Here is a 21,659-nt window from a genome sequence, read left to right on the forward strand (position 1 = left end):
ACCGTGTTTACATTAAAAACACACAAGATGGGCAATATGACTGTGTAGCACATTTTACCATTCATGAGGACTGCCACATTACCACATTTACAAAGAGCGTTCACACCTTGCAGTATAAGTGGTAATGCGTCCTTTCACGAATTCATCAGTGCTGCATATTTCCATGTTTACAAGATTTATCACAGCTTTGGCTGCATGCTTAAAAAAATAAAAATAAATAAACATTCGTTGTGCGCGTTGGTTGTTTCGTCGGAGTTGCGACGAGAAGACATATACTGCGTTCCAAACGGCATAAATGATGCCTTAACAGTGCACTTCAAAGGGAAAACTACAATGATGGCAACACATTAGAATCGATACAAGAGAATTTTCAATTAAAAATTACTTTGAGAAAGTGATCTTTGAGCCCTCCGACAGTGGACGGTAAAGTCTAGGAAGGGCATAGAGATGATCACTTTTGAATGGAACACACCCATTATGTCAAGTATGTTACAGGGCAAACAAAGCAGTAAAAACACATTTAAAATAATACTGACATTGGCTTTACTCACCCAAAGAGATGTGCTACATACACTGCTGCGAGCCACCACGACGCGATAAGGTTGAATGTTTCAAGCATTACGGGACACTTGAGCATTTCGAGTGCTTCAATTAAAGATGGGGTACTCTTCAAGAGTCTCCTTGTCAGACCCTTTTTTTGCTTCAATACAGGACACAAAGCCTTTAATACGGGATGTTAGGCATCCTGTATGGGATCAAATACAGGGCGTCTGGTAAAAAGCTAAGCACGGTGCGTGTGCACAAACACTTCTACGCATGCAACAAATGCCCATTACCTACAAATAAATATTATCCAAGTAATAGGAAGGAATATAAATTGTACATGCTCAGCCTGATCGATTACAAAGTTTTATTCTCCATGCGACAGTGCGCTTGATGAATTCACATTTCACATTTACATTAAATGAACATGCTTGCAGTTCTTGTGCCACGCAGTATGGAGAAGGAAGCATATCTGAGAAAAGATCTAATGCTCTGCTAAGCCAAGCCAAAGCAGGATAAGGCCTGCACCGAGAAAGCAGAGCGGCAGAAATGGGCCCAGCAATCTTCTCGCATCAGCCTCAGTTGGATGTGACAATCAGAGGATCCTAACGAGCTGATTTTACGGTTCAGCTGCCCCGCCCCTCGGCTCTGCTCATCCACACTCATGCTCTGTTTATGCTGGGGGCATCGGGGTGCCATCTTGGGCACAACTCACATTTATTTCATCTGACTGCACACCGTGCCACACACTCATGCATATGGACATACAACTGGACATGAGGACACGGTAAGAAAGATTAAATCTAGACAGACGCATGCTTTTCTGAAGCACTATGGCTACATTTACACAGTATTTACTGACATGTGTAAATCTCAAATCGTCCCTTCATACAACAGCTTACAGGAGTAGCTTGAAAATGCTCTGTATGAACAAATAACCAAGTCAATCCCCTTTTCTATTCTGAGTAAAGTACAACAGTCTGCTTTCAGAATTTAAAACTTCATTTTCAAATTTTTGTTCTTGATTAACAAAACTCTTGCTGAAGAACTACACTACCCATGATCCTGAGAGAAACTACACTTTCAAGCTACTTATATTTGTATGCATTCATCATTTTGCTATCCTGTTATGTTTTTCTATACTTGCCATCAACAACTTTAAATTAAAAGTTTCATATTTTTCCATCGTTATTACAGTTCATTATTTAATTTGCAAGGATTAATGGTATTGTAGTTCATTACTCATTAAAGCTGTTTTTTTTTACATTAAAAGAAAAAAAGATCATCATTTGCTCACTCTCATGCCATCCTAGATGTGTTTGACTTTCTTCTGCTGAACACAAATGAAGATTTTTAGAAGAATAGTTCAGCTCTATAGGTCCATACAATGCAACTTTGAAGCTCCAAAAACCATATATACGCAGCATAAAAGTAATCCATAAAAATCCATTTAAATCCATATCTTCATTAGTGATATGAAAGGTTTGAGAAGCAAAACATTTAGTAATTTTTTTTTACAAAAAATTATCCTCCCTACCCAGTAGATGTCAATATGCACGAAGAATGTGAATCAGCAAAAAAAAAAAAAAAAAGGGAAAAAAAGAATGTGAAAATGAAAGAGGAGAATTATAGCAAAGAAAGGACTTAAATATTGATCCGTTTTTCATCCACACTTATATCGCTTCAGAAGACATGAATTAATCACCAGAGTCTTATGGATTACTTTTAAGCTGCCTTTGTGCATTTTGGACCTTCAAAGTTCTGGTCACCATTTAATTTCTTTCTCTGGGCAAGTGGGTGAGTAATTAATGATATAATTTTACTTTTTGGGTGAACTATCCCTTTATGCACACAGTCTTGTACCTTTGTATATTTACCCGATTTTCAAATACTTCTTTGCTTCAAATCAAAGTTTGTAATGTCGTGATTCACCTCAGATTGGTTTGGTTCATGGCTTAGGGCACTGTTGGGCTCTATAGCCATGAATAACGGCTGTAACCACAGAAACAGTGACAAAAGTAAATATCAATAAGGAAGTCACTTAAAGGTGCGTACACACTGCCAGCGACAAAGTCGCTGCAGGTCGCCAGTGGCTGGCGGTGAAGTTGCTAGTGGGTGTTCCCACTACTGGTTGCCTAGTAACGTTTATAAATGACATTCACGGATGTCATTCCATTGCTGTTGACAGCGAATCTCTTTTCTTGCCACTAAAAACAAACATTTTGGAGGGAAAAGACTAAATATAAATGGAATCAGTACATAAAATGCTTTATATCAAAGATGAATGAGAAACCAGGCGTGCTGTTTGCCAGAGCGGCTGTTTATCTGCGGCGAAAATGCAAATGCCGTTCTGTCTGGGTCCATAAAATCCCCGCGATCTCAGATACACCTTTCCACGCAGTATTTTTCTTAAAAATGTCCTTGTACGTGGGAAGAGACATATCATAGAGCACTGGAAAATTTCTAACAGCAAGAATTAGCCTTCCATCTTTCCGTTACTGCAGGAGCTGAGAGAGAGCGAGAGAGAGAGAGAGAGAAGGATCACGTGAGCTCTCCCGTCGTCTCTCCTATTGGCTGTCGCTTCCGTTAGTCGCTCCAAAGTTGAACTTTTCTCAACTTTGTCGCGTCGCTGGACACGCCCACAACTAGCGCCAACGGTCGCGACAGCTCGTGTCGCCGGAAGTCGCTGTGCTCGCATTGAAAATGAATGGTATTGAGTCGCTGTCGCGCGCGATGTCGCTGGCAGTGTGCACGCACCTTAAGTGAGTACAGTTGTCACTCTTTATAACTGAACTGTGTGTGAAGGGAACCGTATTTAGCACTCTAAAACAGGACTGACAACTGTATTCTGCTGCTGTGTGAATGTAGCCACGAGGAGTCCACGCTATGAGGAAAAGGATTTATATGGCTGTGGGCGAGATGTTATCAAATAAGAATGAATGCGTTTGGCACAGATCCCAAATGTGGCTCTGTCGTCATTGCTAAGCAGGATGGATGGAAGTGAATAAACCGTGATGGCACTCAGTATAACCTCGGAGATGCAATTCTCTCTGTTACTGCAGCCTTATCTTGAACATCTGAACATTAACAGGAAACAAAAGCACACAATTAAACATGACTGAGACAGAAAGACAGGTAGAAACAAAGCAGAAAGAGCAAGGCAATTGCTTTCAAGTAATTAAAGATAGAGTCCATATTTTTCATTTTCAACAATAATACACTAGTACATGAATGTATGTAGCACCAAGAATTGTTCAATAACATTCTGCATTCAAATAGTTTTCTATAATGACTAATAAAATGTACATTTGAGTTGCTATATATTTGATACTTGATTTGAAACGGTTATGATTATGGTCTATATTTACATTTTTCGTGAAATATATTTGTGATTTTGTCGATATATAACAATAATACACACATTATTGCACTGTAATACTTCAGTCTGATTGAATTCTGCGTTCAAATATTTTGTATAATGCTAAACTGTACACTAAACTGCTGTTCCTGGCAACCTGTTTTCTACACTGTACAAATTCCTCTGACTCACATCACCCTGACTGGGTATATTTTGCTATAATTACCAGATCACTGCACATTATCCGTACATACACTCCATAAGCACATTATTAGGAAAACCTGTACACCTACTTATTCATGCTATTATCCAATCAACCAATCATGTAGCAGCAGTGCATAAAATCCTGCAGATACAGGTCAGCGGCTTCAGTTAATGTTCACATCAACCATCAGAATGGGGAAAAATGTGATCTCAGTGATTTAAACCCTGGCATGATTGTTGGTGCCAGACGGGCAGGTTTGAGAATTTCTGTAACTGCTGATCTCCTGGGATTTTCCATGCACAACAGTTTCTAGAATTTAATCAGAATGGTGCCAAAAACAAAAAACATCCAGTGAACGGCAATTCTGTGAACGGAAATGCCTTGTTGATGAGAGGTCAACAGAGAATGAACTGACAAAGGCTACAGTAACTCAGATAACTACTCTGTACAATTGAAGTGAGCTGAATAGCATTTCAGAATTTACAACATGTGAAACCATGAGGCAGACGGGCTACAACAGCAGAAGACCACGTCGGGCACTTTATTAGGATCATAGTGTTCATAATAAAGTTCTTAATGAGTGTATTTTCCACTACTGAAAGCCATTGCAAAAGAAATTATATTTTAGGTTAATTTGCAGTCTGAATTGAATGTGATGAGATAAAAAAAGACTGGAAATTATACAAAGACTTTAAATAGATCAGTTATAGCATGGCTAGTTTTGTCTTTTGAGCCAGTTCTTTTAATGAATCCATTAAAAAGACTAATAATCTCACGAGTTAGATTGTCGGTTTGAATCAATTCTTAATGGGCTTCTCCACCTACAACAAGAGGATTCTGTAAAAACAAATAAAAAGTACTGATAAAACATGCCTTTATTTAACATTTCTGAACTAAAAAAATGCCATGGAAAGGGGACGGTTCTGCAAGTGTGAAAACAACCAACATTCTTGTTTCCTAAACTTCACTTCTTGACACTTTTATTGTGGCAAAATAGCTGCACAAGGTTTGCAACCCTCAGTGTATTCTTGTACACACACTTAAACAGTCTCTCTCTCTCTCTCTCCCTCTCGCGCTCTCTCTCAAACACTCAAACGCACACACACAATGATTAGTGTCAGGCTGACAGAGTGCAGCAGTCCTGCCCTGCCCTGGCCAGAACAGTAGTCTGGAACACTGAGACACTCTTCTTTCAGCAACCTCAAAAGCAGCCAATCACAGTGCTCTAGCCCCGGAGCTGGCGTCAACCAGCCAATAGAAAGAGCTTCTACTTGTCACCTGACAAAATGTGCCCCTGTCCATCAACTGAGTCATATATAGCCCATTCCAGCAGCCTCAGACAAGGCTGCAAGTGTGTGTGGGACCGGCTGAGGACTCCGTGTATCTACAGTTTGCTTTGCGACTGACTGTGCTTGCGTGTGGGTTTGGGCGCAAAAGAAGCAGCAAACGAGTATGTGACCAAAAACAAAAATCTATGAGATAAGACAGATTTTTCTGGAAGTTAACTCATTTTGTTCTCAGGAAGGACTCAAGATTTTGGAGGCTACATTTTTTTTTCTTTTTTTTTTTTTTTTTTTTTGTATAAGTAAAAAAAAAAAAAACCTTTCACTTCTGACCAGTTTGCACAATTTTGACAGAATCCTTGATAGCAAAAAAAAAAAAAACCTGCAACTTAGCTCTGATGACATTATGGTGGAGGGTAAGTATTTTCAACCAATTTCTTTCTTTTTTTTTTTAAAGTTTATTCCTCTGTTATGGCTCAAAAGTCATGGCGAATTTAACATGCTGGTGTGCTGTGTGCTTTGACTCCGGTCGAGTTCATTCAGTGCATTCCAATGTTACGTGATGCTTGTTTGCTTTTCTCTTATCCAAGTTCTGAATTAGGGCTAACGCTTTCACACAAAGCTATTTCACACACGCGGCCAGACCGCGTATGGATGGGCATCTGACAGACAAACCGTCTTGATCCCTATTAGTTCCACTATCACCACTGCTAGTAGAGCTGGGAAAATGTGAGCGATATGAGTGAGAGAGGTTTATTAATGAGCTGAGTGGTGCTAAGCAGCAGTTTCATGGCCTTGTCCTAGTTGTGAGAGTTTTTTAATTACAGTTTTGCGTGGTCTTTTGAGTGTTCCGTGCGGAACGGCTTGTGTGTGCGCATGCGGAGGGTGTGATTTGGCGGCGAGCAGTGATGTGTGCGTGTTTGAGTATGTGTGTGTTTTGGGGGGGGTGGGGGGTAGAGAGTGGGACAAAAGCAAAAGACCCCCATCCAGACAGACCAGGTCAACCCTCATCCTAACCCAGAGCTGTACGGGTCACCCAGTTGAGAGAGAGAGAGAGAGCGCGAGCGAGCGACAGAGGGGACCTCCTAAGGGTTAGAGGTTGCGAGACTCTTGCTCTCAAACTACGAAAGGGCGGAGGGATGAGTTCGCTGTGTCTGTGTCTGTCTTATATTTCCATGCAGCACAAAGGTGCGTTTTCTGTTTTGATTTGAGGTTTTGAGGTAGGACATGAGAAAAGACACTTATGATGCCAAAAAGGGGTAGTGAGTTCATTCTAGCCGCTAAAAGAAGAGGGAGGGAAAGGCGCTGAGAAAAGGTCTGTAATTCTGGCAAGGAGTCTGTGGTTTTTTTTTTCTTTGTGTGTATGGGAGGGTGGGGGTCAAAAGAGTTGGAATGGATTGATCGACAGCAAATGCCGTCTACCTATTATTATTTATTTATTTCATATTTACACAATGCTTTTGTCCAAAGGTTTTAATCCATAAAGCAATTTGTCATAGAATGAGACTATCAGAACTATAAAATGCAGCTCTGAAAAGTCCAAGCATACATGTTTACTTGGCATAAATGGGGAAATCTCATAGACTTCTATTGTTTTTGTATAAAAGGTCATTAAAAAGACCAACCATAAGGCACTGCATTACCCTATTTGAATTTTTGGAACAGAAAAACAAATGAACAAACAAAAAGTATTTGTATTTCATTTGTGAAATGTTGTTCCAAATGAGGATGGTACCAAATATCTCCAAAGCGAGGTTTTGTCAAATTTAGCTCATGTTTGGGGACAATTTTGTCCTTACACTATGTCCCAGTATGCACACACACACACAAACTTGTTAAGAGGGTTGTTATAGAATTTAGTCATTAATACATCACAAACTAGTTTAACGAGAAAATGGGCAAAAAAAGTATTCCTGAGGAATCAAACAAACCAGAAGCACCAGTGTGATTTTTATCTTCAGAGGAACCAGATTGACGCAATAAAATGCGTTTATGTCCAAGAATGTCCTGCTCAGCATACAAACGTGTTTATGGCAGACGTTCTGAAATACCCGGCATGTACAGTCTTGTTCAGTTGTACCAATCCAGGAGGGAACACATATACACACATGCACGCAAACACACACACAACCCCCCCCCCCCCACAACCACTTATACACAGACTACAGTATATGACTGATCAGCATCAAATATAAAAAAGCTCCCAACATTAAATCAAAGAACGTGATGTTGATGTTCTCTCATTTCTATCAGTTTTTGAAGAAAAAGAACAGTTCACAATGTTCAAAACCCATATGACTTTCTTCGATGAAACAAAGTAATGTTAGGCAGAACGTTAGGACCTCAGTCACCACTCACTTTCATTGCATCTTTTTTTTCTTCTTCATAAAATAGAAGTTAATGGTCACTAAGACTGAACATCTCCTTTTGCGTTCCATTAAAGTAAGTAATATGGGTTTTAGAATGACATGCGGTTGAATGATGAAAGAAATTTCCTTTTTGGGAGAACACTTTTTCATCACAAGTCCCACACTGGACAAAAATGAATCTAGCCAGCCAATGTAAAGCTTGAACACACACACATACACGCTCTGTGTGCATGATTATCAGACTGCACTAAGTCTGGGGGGATGGGATGAGGGGCGGGAGAGTGTGGGACAGGATATGGGAGTCTTTGATGCGACTGCAAGGCGGAGAGGACTGCTCTATAACAGAGGAAGAGGGCCCTAATCAGACCCACAAGCCGTATGTAGTAAAACCTGTCTGAGTAACACCACCTAGGGCTACACAATAAATCAAATCCATAATCGAGATTACAATTACATCTGCCGCAATTTACGAATCGTGAAATGCGACGATTAGAGCATGCCAATTCAGGTCTGTGCTCAATGCTTCAAAATATTCCATTTACAAGTTTTTGCAGCATTTGAGCATTCCAACCAGTCACTGATTTCGGTGAACACTGCTTTTTTAAAACCTGTAGCCTACCTAAAGTATATAGCATGTAGATGCCCCACACAAGGTAATTATTCGTTCAAGTTATTAATCAAAATTCTCAGATAATCTACAATTATGATTTTGTCATCATTGAGCAACCCTAACACCATCTCCGGCTCTTACACAAGTGAATAGATGCAAAAGGTGCAGTCCATTTAAAAAGCACTGCCTCCCATCTTCCCTTTTCATTCCCTGCTTCTCGATCTAATATGCCGGTCTAATCCATCCAAGGGAATCCTTTCCAGCCCCTCAACCCAAGCTCTGATTACACACTAGACAGGAGAGAATAAGTCAGCCTATTGTGTAAAATGCAGCGGCTTTATCCAAACCTGAAGATTATGGCATCCCTTGATCGGAGATGTGGTGTTGCGGTTTAGGATGCGGTCACGTTGCGCATCTGTTCGGGTTTATCGGTCCTGTCCTCTTTTTTTTTTTGTTGAAGTTGAAGTGAGAAACACAGATTGGCGTGCTTAAAACGCCAGTAGTCGCAGATCAGACATGCAGTAAATATTACAAAGATTCTGTCACTCTTTCAAGTTGTGTCCCTACGGTGTTGGTGAGGTGAAATAACGTGTTGAGCAATACTGTTTCAGTGGTCGTTTGAGGTGTAAGTTGTACAATCATTTAGTTGTTTATGGTCTTCTAAAAGCATGATCCTACAGGAGTGTGTGAAGTTGTAAAGAAATACCTTTGGAGGAACCCTGCCGGTTTTAAATCGAAGCAGGAATAGTCTTTTTGTACTCCTTTGGAGTGTCTTAGAATTAGAATCGCTTTTATTAGGTGGCATGTGCATTTGCTATGGTATTTAAGTGCGTAAGTGTGCCGAGAGCAACCCATTGACCTTATCTTCAAGACAGGTATGGAAAATATGTATATGTGTGGGGGTGTGTAAAGAAGTATGCACACAATGACTGAATGCTTTGCACAGAAATGTTTGTTCCGTGAGCGTCTGAATCTGTAGCCTAAACATACTCTGAGCTGTGCTGGATAAAACAGGAAGAAAAATAAATAAATCTAAATCATTCGGAATGAGGAATTTTATTAAAGAGTTGTAACGGTGTGCTGAGTTGAGATCAATGAAGGCGCTCTACATAAAATAATAACACTTTCCACTTTCATCCCGGTCATTTGATACAGTCTTTAGGGTTGCTACTGCTTTCAAAGAATATGCAAAGACAGACAAAATGGTTAGAAAGGATTGATGTGGGAACTGTGGCCTAGCAGTTAGTGCATGTGCTGAAACAATGGTGCTCATTTCGAGAACATGGGTTCCAATCTGGCTTGCAACTCAACACTTTATTACAGAATATTTTTTTTTAAAAAGTTAATGTTTTCATACATGAAACCCATTCAGAAAAGAATGAATAAGGGAAAGATTTAAAGCAGTCTCAATCGTCAATTGTGGACAGCTGGGATTGATGTTTTTCCATTTTGCCACTCAGCTGAAAGAACCTAAGGTGTTTGTTTTATCTGTGAGAAGGCAAAAACGACAAAGACAGAGAGCGTGAGAGAAAGAGATGAAATAGCACAGCTGGGAGTGAAGACGACAGCATGAGAAGACGAGGAGTGTGTATGATAATGCTCTTAACCTGCACAAAGGGAATAGAGTCAGAGCTGTGGCACTGCAAGTGCTGTGGTTAATGCTTCCCTCTCGGCCTGTCAGCTCGCTCGCTCGTGCTAATCCACTGAGCTTTAGCTGCTCTTTGAAATGTGAATGGAGAAGCCTCCTGATTTCTTTAAGATCACCACACAGTCATCATCAGGGTTTCAGCTTATTTCCTCTAAACTCCAAACTCTCAAGTTAAGCACTTTAGGAGTGTCTTATTAGCAAAGCTGAGCTGAGTGGAGCGGACGTGCTGTGTTTGCGTTTATGGAGGTGTGCTGAATTTATTGGGTGGAAATGTATGCAAATGACAAAAGTTTGTCAACCTTTTCAGTCCATCTACATTGAAAGCAAGCGACGCAATGCGCACGACAAGACAGAACTAGAAAGATCCCAGTAACATCAATGAAGCAACGTTGCACTGATGATTATAATAGTAGGTATAATATAGAAACAAGAACAATTTACAAGAGAAGAAAAATTGTGTAAGATATAATAAAGAGTACCACTGGCAAATTGTTTTGTTAAAGCAAATATATATTAAAGTATATTATAAGCATTTCACTAAATATTGTAAGATTTATGCTTAAAACAAGAAATTAAGTAAAAACTATACCATAGGGTAAGATTTTTTCACAATTTATGTGATTTTGCTTCTCAAGTACATACTGTATATCTTGTTTTAAAAGATGTTTAAGAAATATTTTTTTTGCAATATAGTGTTGCTTGCAACAGAATGTATGCAGTGCAGATGCATTAAGCTGACTCAGACAGTTTATATACTATATGTGTGCATGTGTTTTTATGCATAATTAATGTCACAGAATAACTTGCTGTCAGTGATCATTACTGACATCATCAGTAATGTGATGAGTTGAGGAGACCGCAACCCACACGCATACATACACACACAAATGGGACACATGAACATTTAGTTCATGTGATTGTCTCAAAGCTTGTGCGTGTGTGTGTGTGTGTGTGAGAGTGTGTAGTGTGTGTGTGTGTGATTATAAAGACAGATTAGCGCTAGAGATTAGCTTTAGTTTGAAGCAAACACTGTGGCATCAACAGAACAGATTAAACCCAGATTGAACATCCAAATCAAGAGTGTGTGTCTGACTGTGTGTGTAGCATTTATTTGCCTCTGCACATCCTTGGGCAAACACTAATTTAGCAGCATATTCCCTCATCAATGTTACATTACACTTTATGAAGCTTCTAATAATTATGAAATATTTATTGTGGAAAATGATAGTTTTACAGCACACTCTCTCGTAGTTCATCCATCAAATTTTCAGCCAATTTTAGTCTCTAAAAAGTACCAAAGAGACAAACAAAACCACAACTGCATTTCGATATATGCAGCGATAAATGTTTAAATATACAAAAAGGAAAACAGGACCAGTTGCAAGACAGTATGCAAATATGTGTATAAAAGAATACCAAAAGCAATGCAGTATGCCAAAACACGCAGGCAAGATGACCAATCAAAATTCAGTATGCAAAACTAGCAGTAAAGAAGACCAAATGCAATTCATTAAGCAAAACTATATAAATAAGATGGCCAATTGCAATTCAGTATGCAAAACGATGCAAGAAAGAAGAACAATCTCAATTCAGCATGCAAAACCATAAAGGAAAGAAGACAAAATTACAATTTAGTATAAAAAACGATACAAGAAATAAGACCAATCACAGTTCAGTATGCAAAACAATGCAAGAAAGAAGACCACATTGCAGTTCAGTAAGCAAAATGATGCAGGAAAGATGACAACAATCACAATTCAGTATACAAAATGATGAAAGAAAGAACAAGAGTGGTGGTGGCGTAGTGGGCTAAAGCACATAAACTGTTAATCAGAAGGTCACTGGTTCGATCCCCACTGCCACCACCATTGTGCCCTTGAGCAAGGCACTTAACTACAGGCAGCTCTGGGGGGATTGTCCCTGTAATAAGTGCACTGTAAGTCGCTTTGGATAAAAGCATCTGCCAAATGCATAAATGTAATCATAAGTCAGTATGCAAAACAATGCAATAAATAAGACCAAACGCAATTCAGTACGTAAAACAATGCAAGAAAGACGACCAATTGCAATTCGGTATGTAAAACAATGCAGGAATGAAGACAAAAATCACAATTCAGTACGCACAATTATGCAGGACAAAACACCAATCACAATCCAGTAAGCAAAACTATATAAAAAGTATGATAAATTGCAAAACTTTACAAAAAAAACAATCATTATTCAGTATGCAAAAAGATACAGGAAAGAAGACCAACAGCAATTCAGTACTTCCAAAGATTAGATATTAGATCTTGAATTATAGGGGCAGTGGTGGCTCAGCGGTTGAGGCTCAGGGTTACTGATCAGAAGGTCGGGGGGTTCAAGCCCCAGCACCACCAAGATGTCACTGTTGGGCCCTTGAGCAAGGCACTTAACTCCAGGTTGCTCCGGGGGGATTGTCCCTGTAATAAGTGCACTGTAAGTCGCTTTGGATAAAAGCGTCAGCCAAATGCATAAATGTAAATGAATTGAAATATGATTGAATTATCAAAAAACAAAGTTAGAATGGGGTTTGTACATGAATCTGTAAAAGGAACGAATTGCAGTAGTTCAATGCTTTAGTTAAGAGTTTAGAAAAACCCTTAGCCAGAATTTTTGAAGAATATAATCATGACAGTGCTGCTTTGCAAGTCTCTTTTCATGCATTCCTCATTTCAAAGGTGTCTGTTTTTTGACACCCGCAATAAATGGGTCAGTGTCTAAGTGGCTGTCTCTTTCTCTCCTGCAGAATGCCCTGAGTTTGACTGATGGAGAGACACGCTGATGGAGAAGTGAGAGTCGTTCAGCTCTGACCCCGAACAATGAGCTTCAACGTGACGGGAGCAGACAGCCGCAATCATGGAAATGTCACAGCCAACATCAGAGACCCTGCAGCCTCCTTTTTCATTCCCTTAATCCACAATCCTTCCTCTGCTCTCCTCTTCTGAGCAGCAGCATACATATTCATTGGCTCAAGTCCTCACCATTCTAATGAGGGCTAGACCAGCGCACTATGAAAGAGAGCAGAGATAAGGGAGGTGGGTGGGGGGTTAAAAAGAGGAGAGACCGTCTTTGAACTCCCAAAAATTAAGCGATGGATGAGAGATCAAGATGATGAATAGATAGACCATTGAACCGATGAGAGATACAGTGAGAGAGACAGATAAGATCCTGGTTCTTTTTCGTTGTCTATAGACAGCAGTTAGTTGTGTTTGATTTAAATGGGGAATTATTAAGTCGCTTTCAATAAGTGTGCTGTGATACATTCATTTCACCCTGCAAACTGCTTACAAGAGGGGGTGGGGGAAATGTCGGCGTACAAGAGAGGCGGAACTAAATGGAGACAGAGATGCATAGATAGTTATAAGATGTACTGTATAATATTTTGAGGTGCTTAAGAACTTGAAATGAAGGTATTTGTACTTTTTGTTGACACACAGGCATATTTAGACAAATATACGGTAGGCGATTTCTGTAGTAGCCGATTTTAATTAAATACTTTATTTTTTGCAAAAAACATTCAACTTATATCTGGTCTGTATCTCTTTTTTTGTTAAATTTAGTTGTAAGATTTCAGTTCACATGTCATTCACAGATATTTTTTGGAACCCATTAAACATAATATTGTTATCATTTGTAAACAACTAATATAAATAATAATAATACAATATTATTATTGAATTTTAAATACAACAGTAATATATTTCAATCATGCAACTTTAACTTTAAAACCCTCAGGCTTTTATTTTGACATTCTGAACTCTCCAGGAAGTCCTGTAAGTGTCTGTTTGTAGGCAAGTTCACAGTAGTTTAATTTGCTTCTTTAAATTCTGGTAGTTAAGAATCAAGTTTTTCTTAATAGTTTGTACATTTATATTGAAATAATATGTAGTTAAAAGGTTTGTGTTTCTTTACATATAATTAGAAATCACTAAGAGAGGTATAGATAGTCTAAACTGATTATAAAAAACAACACTGGTATCGGATTGGTACAGATATCAGAATCAGAAGAGAAAAAGTGGTATCGGTGCATCCCTAAAAACAACAGAGTAATGTAAAATGGATCAAGACTGAAGTTGACCAAAAAGAGATACATATTTTAAAATACAAGTTTATAAAGTCGAAAAGTAAATCTAATATCCCTATTTTATTACATGATTCCAAGTTAAACATGAATTAATTACTTCAAGGTGCATGATGCACATTTAAAACTTTAGAAGTATGACAATTTGTGTGAAAATAAATCATCATAATCGTCAAAGCAGTTTGACTGTTTGTTTCACAATTATTCACCAGCCAAATGTAATAATCGTGTCAGCACATCCCTAACTTAAAAGCATCAAAAATAGACATTTGAGTTCCAACTAAACCAGTGCCAGGGTATATCTGTCCAAATGAATGCTGCAGTGGTGTGAAATTTGTCATTTTCAGTACTCCTACACTCTAGTAAAAGTAGAAGAGGCTGCCTGAGGTCTATTTTCTCTCTTCACACACAGCTAGCAACAGGAGACAGGAAGCACAGCCTGACAGACTCGCTGGACTTGCTATCAGAGGGGGAAGTCAGAGCGTTCCCATTCGCGCTTTACAAACCAGATGTTCCATGGCTTGTATCTGCTTATTAGAGCCGAGCAATAGTGCCAAATATACTGTGAAAGCACTTTAATGTGACGCTGTAAGCAAGCGCACTTCACATAAATGAGGGAAGTCAGGATTGTGTGTTAATGTGTTTACATTGATAATGGGAGACAGAGGGCCTGTATTAGTTTCAATTGTAATTGAAGGGTGCACCAGGGAGACAGTCTTTACACACATATATAGTTGACTGCTTAACCATTTGCTTTTTTTTTTTTTTTTTTTTAAAATCAACCACTTAATGCTAGGTTAAAATGTATATGATTGTATACAAAAAGTGTTTCCCAACGTTTTTAGTTTCATATACCCCCACAACCCAATCAGGAAGGCTGAAGTTGACCCCTTCATAATTTTATAGACAGCATTTTATAATGTCCCAAAAATATTTATGTGCCCAAAATACCCAAAAATGTTTAATGTCATCTACCCAATGATAATTCAAGGACTGCGTACATGAGTTGTTGGTGTTAGCGGGTGTGTGAAAGGTGAAAACAGACAGTGCTCTTGGGTTCACCAAAGTTGGTGGCTCAACTCCATCTTGAAAATACACACACATAAGCAGACCACCTGCCGTTAAAATGTTCCACTTAGCTGAAACCAGGTGCAATAACCCACCACTCTTGGTTTCAGTCAAGAGCTATTCAAAGAGAAGCCCTATACACGATCAGCCACAACATTAAAACCACCTTCCTAATATTGTGTAGGTCACCCTCGTGGTGCCAAAACAGCGCCAACCCTCATCTCAGAATAGCATTCCGAGATGATATTCTTCTCACCACAATTGTACAGAGCAGTTATCTGAGTTACCATAGACTTTGCCAGTTCGAACCAGTCTGGCCATTCTCTGTTGACCTCTCTCATCAACAAGGTGTTTCCATCTGCAGACTGGATGTAGACTCACTGGATGCATTTTGTTTTTGGGACTATTCAGAGTAAATTCTAGAGACAGCTGTGTGTGAAAATCCCAGGAGATCAGCAGTTACAGAAATACTCAAACCAGCCCGTCTGTCACCAACAATCATCCATGCGGTTATCTAATCAGCCAATCTTGTGGCAGGAGTGGAATGCTTAAAATCATGCAGCAGTGGAATGCTTAAAATCATGCAGATATGGGTCAGGAGCTTCAGTTAATGTTCACATCAACCATCAGAAGGGGGGTTATTTCAGTGAATTGGATAGTCTCTAGAATTTACTGCCAATTTCTTTTTTTAAATCAGTGAGCAGCAGTTCTGTGCATTGTATTCATTCATATACATTTATTTGGGAGATGCTTTTTAAATAACTTTTAAGTGCATTCAAGCTATACATTTGCAGTTAGTGCCATGCTTTATCAGTTACAGCTACAGGAATATGCTCAAATTAATTGTGTTGACTTCCTATAACATTTCTCTCTCTTTGTGCTATGGGACTGCTGATGTCTTGTGCATCCTTATGATGGCGCATCCAAAGAACCGCATAGCGTTTCCCTTTCTTTTTCATACCTCGCATGATATTCTAATCAGGGATTTTTGAAATCCCTAAACATACACAGCCCCCTTGATTTCTGTGCCAAAGCAGCAGCAGTAAAAAAAAATAAGGGAGGGACGAGTCACAGAGTTACAGCATAGAAAGAGAGCATGTAGTGTGTTTAAAAAGTAGCCAGGATTGGTTGCGTAGTTAGGAGGAGCAGTCAAATGGGAGCGTTCATTAATAATGCATGCCTGCCTCAAAGAGCTCTCACATAAGAAACACAGGCTGGGGTTCAGACCAGGGTAATGAGAACAGGCCTGGAGAGAATGTGGGAGAACGAGGGAGAGATAGGATGAGAGAGAAAGATTAAAAGAACAGTACAAGCATGGCAAGACAGTTACAGAAAAAACACAGTTTATTGTATTTTTACTGCACAATTCTATTCTGTCTCATGTCTGGATAGGCTTTGATTATTCTAGTTTTCAGATGTTTATATTTATGTGAAACACTTTTCTGGTTCATTCTCATTGTGCTTGATTTTTCAGGGTACTTCAATTGTAATTTGTGTCATTTTTTGAAGAAAATACTATAAGCCATTCGTAGGTTGATTTCCCAGAAAAATGTCAGCACTATCAGAATCAGAATGAGATTTGTTTACACATACAATGAATTTGTCTTGGTGACAGAAGCTTCCAGTACACAAACAATACAACAACAAGACAGAGATAATAATAATAATAAAAAAAATAGAATAGAAATAAGTATATAGAAAAACAAAATAACACAAAACCAAATTGTGTGTGTGTATATGTACACACACACACACACACACACACACACACACACAGTACTGTGCAAACGCTTTAGGCACTTGTAAAAAATGTTGTCATCAAGATGTCTTCAAAAATAATGACAATTTTTATATTTTCAAAAAATGTTTGCTCCAAGCAAATTGAAGGGGATCAAGAAAGGGTCCAGTGCTGTCCTTCAGGTTGGCCAACACCAGTTTCTCAAATTACTTCATGACCACAGACATCAGAGCGATGGGTCTGTAGTCATTAAATCCTGTGATTTTTTGTTTCTTTGGGACAGGAATGATGGTGGAGAGTTTGAAGCAGCAGAGAACTTCACACCGCTCCAGTGATCTGTTGAAGATCTGTGTGAAGATGGTGGCCAGCTGGTCAGCACAGGACATGTGGGTGAAACACTGTCTGGGCAGTGTGCTTTCCTTGTCTTTTGTTTCCAGAAGACAAGGCACACCTCCACTTCACAGATCTTAAGAGCAGATTGAGTAGCAGGAGGATGGAGGAGGAGGGTTGCAGGAGGTGTTGGTGTGAAGTGAAGGTCAGAGTGGTATGGGGTATGAGACTGGATCTTTCAAATCTACAGTAAAACACACTGAAGTCGCCAGCCAGTTGTTGGTTCCCTAAAGTGTTAGGGGATGGTGTCTTGAAGTTAGTAAAGTCTTTCAGGCCTTTCCACACCGATGCAGGGTCGTTAGCAGAAAATTAGTTTTTCAGCTTATCAGAATAGCTTCTTTTAGTGACACTGATTTCCCTATTTAGTGTGTTCCTGGCCTAATTGTACATGATTTTATCCCCACTTCTGTAAGCATCCTCTTTGGCCTGACAAAGCTGCCTGTGTTTTGCTGTGAACCATGGTTTGTCATTGTTGTATGTTATATATGTCCTAGTAGGAATGCACATGTCCTCACATAAACGGATATATGATATCACAGTATCTGTGAGCTTGTTCAGATTGGTGTCTGCAGCCTCAAAGACATTTCAATCAGTGCAGTCAAAGCAGGCTTGTAATTCCAGCTCTGCATCATTGGTCCATATCTTTACAGTCTTTCCTATAGGGTTTAGCTGATTTTAGTTTCTGCCTTTAGGTTGGAAAAAGATGAATCAGACAGTGATCAGAGTCCCAAATCTGCTCTAGGGACAGAGCGATATGCATCCTTTATTGTTGTGTAGCAATTCTCCAATGTATTTTCTGTATCCGGTGAGGCATGTAATGTGCTGTCTGTATTTTGGCAGTTCACAGGTGAGGTTGGCTCTGTTAAAATCACCAAGATGTTTGAATCCAGGGTGTGCAGAGTGACTCCAGTCAGGCTTCCTAAGCAACTAATTGGCCCGGTTACTAGGGTGGGTAGAGTCACAATGAGCTAACCTCGTCGTGGTAGTAGTAATAATAATAATAACAATAATAATAATAATAATAATAATAATAATAAGGGAGTCCGGGTATTGTTGTTCTTTGTCTGTGATCTTATCAACCAGCTGTTGCAGTGATGCATTCACGCACGTGTGTGGAGGAATATAAACGCTCAACATAATAAACGAGGAACACACAGCATGTAGAAAGGCTTACAGTTGATAAAGAGCACTTTCAAATTAGGACAGCACATCTTTAATTTGTTACATCTGAACACCAACTTTCACTGATGTAAAAGCATGTTCCATCACCTCTCGTTTTCCCTGTTAACTCCGCAATGCAATCCACTCTGAACAGTTGAAAGCCTAGCAGATGTAACATGCTATCCGGAATGGCTTCACTCAGCCAGGTTTCTGTGAAGCACAAGGCCGCAGAGTTTGAAAAGCCTTTGTTTGCACATGTGAGGTAGAGAGCAGAGATTTGCTAGAAGAATACTCTGCAGAGCTGTTCGAAAGCCGCGCTGACAGAGCTTGACCAGCGCACCGGCTCACTTCCCTTGCCTGCGTCTCAATGCACTTCAAACTAAAATGTCCAGCAAAACGTCAGAATAGTTCAAAACAGGGAAAAAATTGTCTGGTATGTGCTTCCGAATGTTCAGCAGTTCGTCCATGTTAAAACTGATTGGAAAAAAATGACTAAACACAGAACAAACAAACAAAAACAACAAAATAATTGGAGAGCTCCACACAGAGGCTGCCATCCGCAGCACCATCTTGTATTATCAACCATATAATATAGCTCTGTGGCACCATGAAAACATTGTTCCATTTGTTTGTGCATCCCAACCAGCCTGACACAGCAACTCTGACTCAACAGCAACTTTTACAGTAAAAGGACTATCTGTTTTCTTTGAGCAAAAGGCAGATGGGGGAGTGTTCAAGCGATTCCATTTGGAGTCGCCACTGAAACATCACGTAGACCTACCAATAGCCATTAAGGCATTGTGTGTTAGGCTTACTTTTCAAAATCCAATCAATTTCTGATAGATAAAATAAAAAAAAGTGAAGCTCAGTGATTTCATCTAGAGGCGAATGGGCTACAAAAGCAAAAGACTACGTTGGGCACTCTATTAGAACCAGTGTTCCTAATAAAGTGCTCAGTGAGTGTATGTCACATTGTGGAAATAGAATTGATTGCGAATGTCGTTTTATGTTGACTTTCATTCTAGCTACCTAAAATAAAGCTACACCTACAGTAGGTGAAGGCTATGCTTGTGGCTAAGTCAAGAGGTTCTAGATTGTTCTTGTACCTTACTCTAGATCTTGGATCATGATCAAAAGCACACCTGGTGGTTCTACACAAAAATTGCCATTGTCCTACAAGATTTCCTGGTCCCTTGGTGAACATTCAACGCTGTCGGTGAGTTTTGAGCTTCTGTAACAAACCATCGACCGTTGACTGTACCCTGAGGGTTGCCAAAAACAACATAAACGGAGCAATCTTGAAACACTTTTGGAAAGAGCACTATGGGTGTATTAGCCCACTAATGACTGCAATAAACATTCATTGCTGTCGGTGGGTTTCCAATGAACACAACTCGCTGATCAATGAATGCAAACTGCGGTGCAAGAACCTCAGTCACACGCCTGGAGGAGCCTTCAATCTCATGAGGATTTCTGGGAAGTAGATTATTGAGGGAAGGTAAGTGCACTGTCAAACTTTGTGTAAAATATATCTTGCTGTTATGATACACAACGTCAATAAAAACAAATATTCAATCTAGATGCAATATATAAAAAATCTAGGCTTTAATAAAAGTAATTTAAAATATCTATCATGACTAATCACAACATCGTAAAGGCCTTGCAAAGCCTTGAATAAATAAATTACTTGCAACTAGCTCTGCTCCAGCCTGATGTGTGTTTAAAGGGATAGTTCAAGTTCATTTTAATTTTAACTTCTCTTTAAAAAAAAAAGCAAAGATCTGTGATGCACTAACAAAAGAGAAATGGGCCAATTTTTGGAGGGTTTAAAAAAGGCAGAAATGTGATGCTTATAATTTTATTAAAGCACATACATACATTTAAAAAAAAAAAAAAAACTTGTGTATTATTAGAGCTGTTAAGTTTTTTTAAATCATAATTTTTACAGTCGTATTAGGGTTTTAGAGTTTACAGCGTAACTAAGTTGTAACATTGGATATGACTTCACACAGAAAATATTAGTATGTGATTTTGTCAAACTAAAATCATGTTAACACACATCTTATGGCTAACTTTTGAAACCGTAAGCGTTTTAACGTTCCAGATTGGCCCCATTCACTTCCATTGTAAATTCCTCACTGTAACCCAGATCTTTCCTTTTTTTTTTATTATGTTAAAAAATTAATTGGAGGAAATCAACATTATTCAATTAATCCGGTCAATTGAGATTATCTTGTATCGAACGTGGAATATTCCATTAAAATTTGTTTATCTTGTTTGTTGATGTGTTTTTATGCCTTGCAAAACATTTCGATATCTGTGATGAATTAAATATTGCTGTTGCAAATTCAGCTGATTTAAACTTATCACCAAGGTAACACTGCCTAGCTGGCTGACATCAATATCATAGATAACTTGTCAAAATTTTGAAGACATCAGCATGAATTGGTTGAAAATTGTTGAAAACATCAGTAATGTTTTGAATCATGTCGTCGTTTTTCAGCAAAGATAGTTTTTTGTAATGCAACATTTTTTATGTAACTTTTCATAAAACCCTCCACAAAGCCACACACTAAACATTGTCTCAATCTGAGATTACATAAAGAGACAGAAGCAATTGAGACAGCCTAAATAGATAGAAAAACTGTGGTGAATTCTCCAAGAAGCTTTGAACATCCTATCTGCCAACAACCAAGAAAAACTGAATCCAGGTGTACCTAGGAGAAAGGCAAAAGAAGGCAAAAGTGGTCACACCAAATACTGATTTAGATTTGTTTATGTTTACTGGACTCTGTATGACGTTAATTGATAAATGAAAACTGAAAATAAATGATTTTTTTTTTTTAAGAAATCCTCACTAAGCAACTTTTTCTAAAAATAGCCTAAAACTTTAGAACAGTACTGCAGATACAAAAATACATAAAAATAAAATGTTTTATTGTTTTTTTGGTGGGCTGAGTAAATATCTGTAATATTAGCCCACCGAATTGGGCCAACACCAACAACTCCTTACCAATGAGTCCTGGTATATATTTATTTCTCCATGGAAAACAATTGACCAGAGGTCTTCAAAAAAATAATATAAATGCAGTCCATACCACTAACGCACTTTATTCCAAGTCTTATTAAATCATTTGAAGGCAGAAATTAAAGTTGTTATTTACTCAAGAACGTTCCCCTCCGC

This window comes from Xyrauchen texanus, chromosome 27 (genome assembly GCF_025860055.1).
Source record: "Xyrauchen texanus isolate HMW12.3.18 chromosome 27, RBS_HiC_50CHRs, whole genome shotgun sequence".
Taxonomy (NCBI): Eukaryota; Metazoa; Chordata; class Actinopteri; order Cypriniformes; family Catostomidae; genus Xyrauchen; species Xyrauchen texanus.